Genomic DNA, 7,306 nt, shown 5'->3' with positions numbered 1-7,306 from the left:
ATTCCTCTATAAATAGATGGTCTTTTAATCTCTAAAATAACATTAATTTTTACGTTTCTATTTTATTTTCTGGTCTCTCTTCATTCCCCTTTCCCTTTCTTCTTTTTCTCTCTCTCTCTACTTACATCCTACCCAACCTATTTCCTGCATTGTGATTAGGACATAGTTAACTCTCCCTGTGCCTCCCCACACCAATCTTTTCCTATTTTTTACCCACATCTCTCCCTAACCCTAATAATTTCTGGTTTTCCAAATTCTTCTCTGCGGTTCGAAGTCCTTTAACATAAAGTTGTTTGATGTCGAATAGATGTATCTGTTGAACTAGATTGTATCTGTAGACTATTGACTGTACAAATGCAAACTTTGATTGATGGTTGCCTTAAGATAGTGTTCTAGCACAAAACTGGTGCTATCATCATCTCAAATGGGCAGAGTAAGCCGGAAAAACACAAGAAAAATGGCAAATTCGGGTATCTCAATTCCCAATCCTGATAATCAGGGGTTAGAACAGATAATGAATAATCCAGAGGAGAGTTCCCAAACAGCTCTACAAACACTGCTGGCAAACATGATAAATGAAAAGTTTGACAACGTACAAAGGACTCTGTACGAGCATGATAGGGAGAGAGAGGAGGCATCCCAGAAGTTTATACAGGAATATAATAAGCGTGAGGAAGCTACTCAAAAACTGATACAGGATTTGCATGAACAACTTGAGAATACTCAAAGAGAAAGAGAGGAATGGCGTGAGCAGGCTGAGAACACTCAAAGAGATCTGCAAGAATCCCACGAACGGGAGGAAGCTAATCAAAGAGTAATACAGGAATTGAGAGACCAGGTAGAGAACACACAAAAATCACTGAAGGCATTCATGGAATCCATTAACAAAGAGCTGAAGGAAGTCAGGGAGACCACAAAGGCAATGCTGAATGGAACCCAACAGAAGGAATGGGAGTCCAAAGAAACCATAACCAATCAACTAAGTGATTTGAGGACAAACACTGAACACCAAATTAAGGAAGTAAAGAAATTCATACAAGACCTAAAACAGAGCTTCAACAAAGAACTTGAAGCCATCAAAGCTGACCAACTAGAAGGAAAAGAGATAAAAAACAAAGTAGGGAGTCTTGACAGCAGGTTAGACCATGCAGAAGATCGAATCTCAGGGATTGAAGACAGCCTAGATATTATAGAGAAAGAACATACAACTATCCAAGACAAGTCCAAGAAATATGATAGATCTATCCAACACCTGGAAGACACCATCAGAAGGCCTAATCTAAGGATAATGGGTGTAGAGGAGCACCTAGAAACAGAAGTTAATGGTCTAGGAAATCTGTTTAACAGGATCCTAGCAGAGAACTTCCCAAACATGCAAAAAGATAGGCCTGTCCAGATACAAGAAGCCTTTAGAACCCCAAATAGACCAGACCAGAATAGGACATCCCACCGTCACATTATAATCCACACAGGATCAACTCAGACCAAGGAAAAGATCCTTAAAGCTGTCAGAGAGAAAAGGGTAATCACTTATAAAGGGAAACCAATTAGAATCACCTCAGATTTCTCAGCAGAGACAATCAAAGCAAGAAGAGCCTGGAATGATGTATGCCATGCCCTAAAAACAAACAACTATCAACCAATAATACTGTACCCAGCTAAACTCTCCTTCATAACTGAAGGCCAAATAAAAACCTTCCATAGCAAAGAAAAATTGAAACAATACATCTCCACCAAACCAGCCCTACAAAAGATTTTTAAAGCTGTCCTACACATAGAAAACCAACAAGACCGCAATAAAGGCCAAGAAACTGCACCCAAACTGAGAATCCAAGAACCATAGGAAGAACCCAGTTTTCGCAGCCCCCAAGAAGGTGGATAACATGGCAGGAACTCCCAAATACCTCTCAGTCCTATCTCTTAATGTTAACGGACTGAACTCTCCAATTAAGCGACATAGACTGTCTAGTTGGATTAAAAAACAAGACCCTTCTATCTGCTCCTCATCTTGCCCGTAAAAACAAACACATTTTCAACGTTAAAGGCTGGAACAAAATCTACCAAGCAAACGGCCCCCATAAACAGGCGGGAGTTGCAATCCTAATATCAGATAAAATAGACTTCAAATTAAAATTCGTGAAAAGAGATAAAGAAGGTCGCTACATACTAATTAAAGGATCTCTCCTTCAGGAGGATATTACAATTCTAAATATCTATTCGCCAAACAATGGAGCACCCAAATTTATCAAAGAAACACTACTTTCCCTCAAATCCCATATAGATCCAAAGACATTAATTGTTGGGGATTTTAACACACCACTCTCCCCACTAGATAGATCAACTCGGCAAAAACTAACAGAGAAACCGCAGATTTAAACAGCTGCATAGATCAACTAGACTTAACAGACATTTACCGAACATTTCACCCAGCAGCATCAGAATACACGTTTTTCTCAGCAGCACATGGAACGTTTTCTAAAATAGACCACATTTTAGGCCACAAAGCAAACTTGTCTAAATTCAGAAACATTGAAGTTATACCTTGCATTCTCTCTGACCACAAGGGAATAAAGTTAGAACTCAACACCAAAAGCCACCAAAGAAAGTCCGGTATCACATGGAGGCTGAACAACACACTGCTGAATCATGAGTGGGTCATGGAAGAGATTAGAAAGGAAATTCAAATGTTCATGCTATTCAACAAAAATGAGCACACAAAATACCAGCTCCTCTGGGACACAGCAAAGGCAGTACTCAGAGGCAAGTTTATAGCTCTGAGCTCCTACGTCAACAAATTGGAGAGATCTGAAACTAACAATTTAATGACACATCTAAACCACCTTGAAAAAGAGCAGCAACATAAACCCCAATCCAGTAGACGGAAAGAAATAATCAAAATAAAATCAGAATTAAATGAATTAGAATCCAAAAAAACTATAGAAAGAATCAACAAAACAAAGAGTTGGTTCTTCGAAAAACTTAACAAAATTGACAGACCCTTAGCAAATCTTATCAGAAAAAGAAGAGAACACACCCAAATTAATAAACTCAGAGATGAGAATGGAAACATCACCACGGAAACAACCAAGATTCAGAACATTATAAGGGAATACTTCTCAAAACTTTATGCTAATAAGTTTGAGAACTTGACAGAAATGGACCTCTTCCTAGCAAATATTGACATGCCAAAACTAAACCAAGATGAGGCAAACTATCTTAACAGGCCCATATCAAGCATTGAAATAGAAACAGCAATAAGAGACCTCCCAGCTAAGAAAAGTCCAGGACCAGATGGTTTCACAGCGGAATTTTACAAGGCCTTCAAAGCAGAGCTCACACCAATTCTCCTCCAACTCTTCAATGAAATTGAAAGAGAAAGCTCACTACCGAACACATTCTATGAAGCCATCATAACCCTCATCCCAAAACCAGGCAGGGACTCATCAAAGAAAGAGAACTATAGACCCATTTCTTTGATGAACATTGATGCAAAACTTCTCAACAAAATTTTGGCCAACCGACTTCAACAATTCATCCAAAAAATCATACACCACGATCAAACAGGATTCATTTCAGGGATGCAAAGCTGGTTCAATATACGCAAATCAATTAATATTATTCATCACATCAACAGGAGCAAGAATAAGAACCACATGGTTATCTCAATAGACGCAGAAAAAGCATTCGACAAGATCCAACACCCCTTTATGATGAAGGTTTTGGAAAAATTAGGAATCCATGGAACATTCCTCAATACAATAAAGTCTGTATATGACAAACCTACAGCCAGCATTATACTCAATGGTGAAAAACTAAAGCCATTTCCTCTTAACTCAGGAACAAGACAAGGATGCCCACTCTCTCCACTCCTCTTCAATCTAGTATTAGAATGCCTAGCTACAGCAATAAGACAAGATGCAGACATAAAGGGGATCCAAATAGGGAAAGAAGAAATAAAACTCTCCCTCTTTGCAGATGACATGATCTTGTATTTAAAGTATCCCATAGACTCCACTCCCAAATTACTCAAGCTGATTCAAAACTTTGGCAAAGTAGCAGGTTATAAAATTAACCCCCCAAAATCAATGGCTTTTCTGTATGCCAACAATGAGAAAAGTGTGGCTGAAATTAGGAAAGCAACTCCATTTGTAATAGCCCCACAATAAATAAAATACCTCGGAATTAACTTAACTAAAGAAGTGAAGGACCTCTATGATGAAAACTTTAAAATCTTGAAAAAGGAAATCAACACAGAACTTAAAAAATGGCAAAACCTCCCATGCTCCTGGATTGGAAAGATTAACATCGTGAAAATGGCAATACTTCCCAAGGCTATCTACAAATTCAATGCAATACCTATCAAAATTCCACCCTCATTCTTCAAGGAAATAGAAGAGGCAATCCAAAAATTCATATGGAACAATAAAAGACCCCGAATAGCAAAAACGCTCCTCAACGGAAAGAACACTGCTGGAGGAATATCAATACCAAATTTCAAACTCTACTATAAAGCCATAGTAATCAAAACAGCTTGGTATTGGCATAAGAACAGACCTCAGGACCAATGGAATAGAATTGAAAACCCAGAAATGAACCTACAGACCTATAGCCATCTAATTTTCGATAAGGGAGCTAAAACAATAGAATGGAAGACAGACAGCCTCTTCAGTAAATGGTGCTGGCAAAACTGGTTAACTACATGTAGAAAACTAAAGCTAGATCCTTATATATCACCCTGCACCAGAATCAACTCCAAATGGATCAAAGACCTTGAACTCAAAGCAGACACTCTGAAAACATTACAGGATGGAATAGGAGAAACCTTGGGTCTCCTTGGCTCAGGCCGAAATTTTCTGAATAGAGACCCGGAAACACAACAAATCAAAGAAAGGCTGGACAAATGGGATTGTATAAGGTTGCAGAACTTCTGCAGGGCAAATGACATAGCTAGCAAGATCAATAGAAAGCCCACGGACTGGGAGAAGATCTTTACTAGCCATACAACGGACAAGGGTCTCATATCTAAAATATACTTGGAACTCAAAAAATTAAACCACCCAACAACAAATCCTCAAAGAAACAACTGCCCAATAAGTAAGTGGGCGAAAGCCTTAAAGAGAAGCTTCTCTGAAGAAGAAAGAAGGATGGCAAATAGACACATGAAGAAATGTTCAACATCCCTAGCCATAAAAGAAATGCAAATCAAAACAACATTGAGATATCACCTCACTCCAGTTAGAACAGCAAAAATCAAGAACTCTAACAACAACAGATGCTGGAGGGGATGTGGACAGAAAGGAACCTTACTTCATTGTTGGTGGGAATGTAAACTTGTTCAACCACTTTGGAAAGCAGTATGGAGGTTCCTCAAAAGACTCCACATAGAGCTCCCCAATGACCCAGCAATCCCACTTTTGGGCATTTACCCAAATGATCACAAACAAGGCCACACTAAAGCTACCAGCACAACTATGTTTATTGCAGCATTATTTACCATAGCTAAGACATGGAACCAACCCAGATGCCCCTCAGTAGATGAATGGATCAAGAAGATGTGGTATATATACACAATGGAATTCTATGCCTCCATCAGAAAGAGTGACATTTCCCCATTTGTTAGGAAATGGAAAGGCTTGGAAAAAATTATATTAAGTGAAGTAAGCCAGGCCCAAAGAAACATAGGTCCCATGGTTTCCCTTATTTGCAATATCTAGTATAGGTATGAGTCAAGCGGAAAAAGTCAGAAAATGTGATGTTAGGATAATGAAACCTCAAATATGTATTTTAATGTTTTTGTTTCTTTCATGCATGTGTTTCTAACGCATTTATAAGATTATTTCTTTGTTGCTTTGTATGTCCCTCCCCCACAGTGTAACCCCCGCTTTCACTATATTTGATGTCAGTATAACATGTGGAGGAGATGGGGACAAACAAGTCGTTTAAGGATTCAGGTGGACCTGTTGCAACAATGAGAAGTACAAAATGTCATGTCAAAACCAGCTTTACAATGTCGGTGGGGGGGGGCGGGTGGGGGGGTATGATTGGGTGGGAGGGAGGGGGGAGGCTGGGAAGGGAGGTGAAGGGCAAACAAAGGAGGAGGCTGCAATGCTTGGTAAGAAATGTATGCATTATCCTGCCCATGTAATTGTAACCCCTCTGTACAGTATGTTCTCAAATAAAATAAAATAAAATTAAAAAAAAAAAAAGAATTCATGAGCAGGGCACCAGTGGCTCATGCCGGTAATCCTACCTACTCAGGAGGTTGAGATCTGTGGCTGGAGGTTCAAAGACAGGCAGGGAAGTCCGTGAGACTCTTATCTCCAATACACCACCAAAAAACTGGAAAGAGTACTGTGGCTCAAGTGGTAGAGTACTTGCCTTGAACTGAAAAGCTGAGGGACAGAGCCCAAGCCCAGATTTCAAGTCCAATGACTGACAAAAATAAAATCAGGAATCCCACCCAGCTCAAGGGAAGTGTCAATTTTTTCAGCTGTCCACTTTAGATTTTTTTTTTTTTGGTGGATGGTGGGGCTTGAACTCTGGGCTTGGGTGCTGTCCTTCAGCTCTTCAACTCAAGGAGAATACTCTACCGCTTGAGCCACAGCACCACTTCTGAATTTCCAATGGTTAATTGGAGATAAGAGCCTCATGGTCTTGGGTCTATCTGCCTAGGCTGGCTTTGAACCATGATTCTCAGATCTCAGCCTCCTGAGTAGCTAGGTTACAGGTATGAGCCACCGGTGCCCAACCCACTTTTCATTTTCAAGTGACTGAGAGCAAGTATGACTTTTGCCATAAACAGAGTGTCAGTAATTAAAATGCAACAAGCTAGTTATTTCTACTAATACCACAAATATTGTTTGTATGTTGACAAAAATTACGCATGCATGTTAGTGTGGAGAAGTGTATAGGATAGCATTCTGAACTCTGATTAATATACACGGGCAAAAATGCAATATTTTAGTTATAAGAATTTTGATTTCTCCTATTTGTGTCAGTGACATAACAGGGAAAGGACAAATATTTAGACAAATTCAGTTCCAATCTTTCTAGGTGATAAAAATATATTTTATTAGTTTTCTCCTAAAAGAAGTATAATACATATCTCCACCAAAGCTGTCAGTAAATTTTATGTTTGACAGGGGATCAGCAACATTTTCATGTAAGTGATAAATAAAAATTTTATTTGGAAAATAACTTTCACCTCAATTTGATATGTAAAGTGATAATTTAATTTGATTTGTGTATAAAGTAATTAACCTGTGTGGTTTAAACTACTACCCCATGAAGTGTGTGATATTTTATT

The sequence above is a fragment of the Dipodomys spectabilis genome, unplaced genomic scaffold (assembly GCF_019054845.1).
Source record: "Dipodomys spectabilis isolate Male_0828 unplaced genomic scaffold, ASM1905484v1 ptg000131l, whole genome shotgun sequence".
In the NCBI taxonomy this organism is placed as follows: Eukaryota; Metazoa; Chordata; class Mammalia; order Rodentia; family Heteromyidae; genus Dipodomys; species Dipodomys spectabilis.
This window is presented reverse-complemented; position numbering follows the sequence as displayed.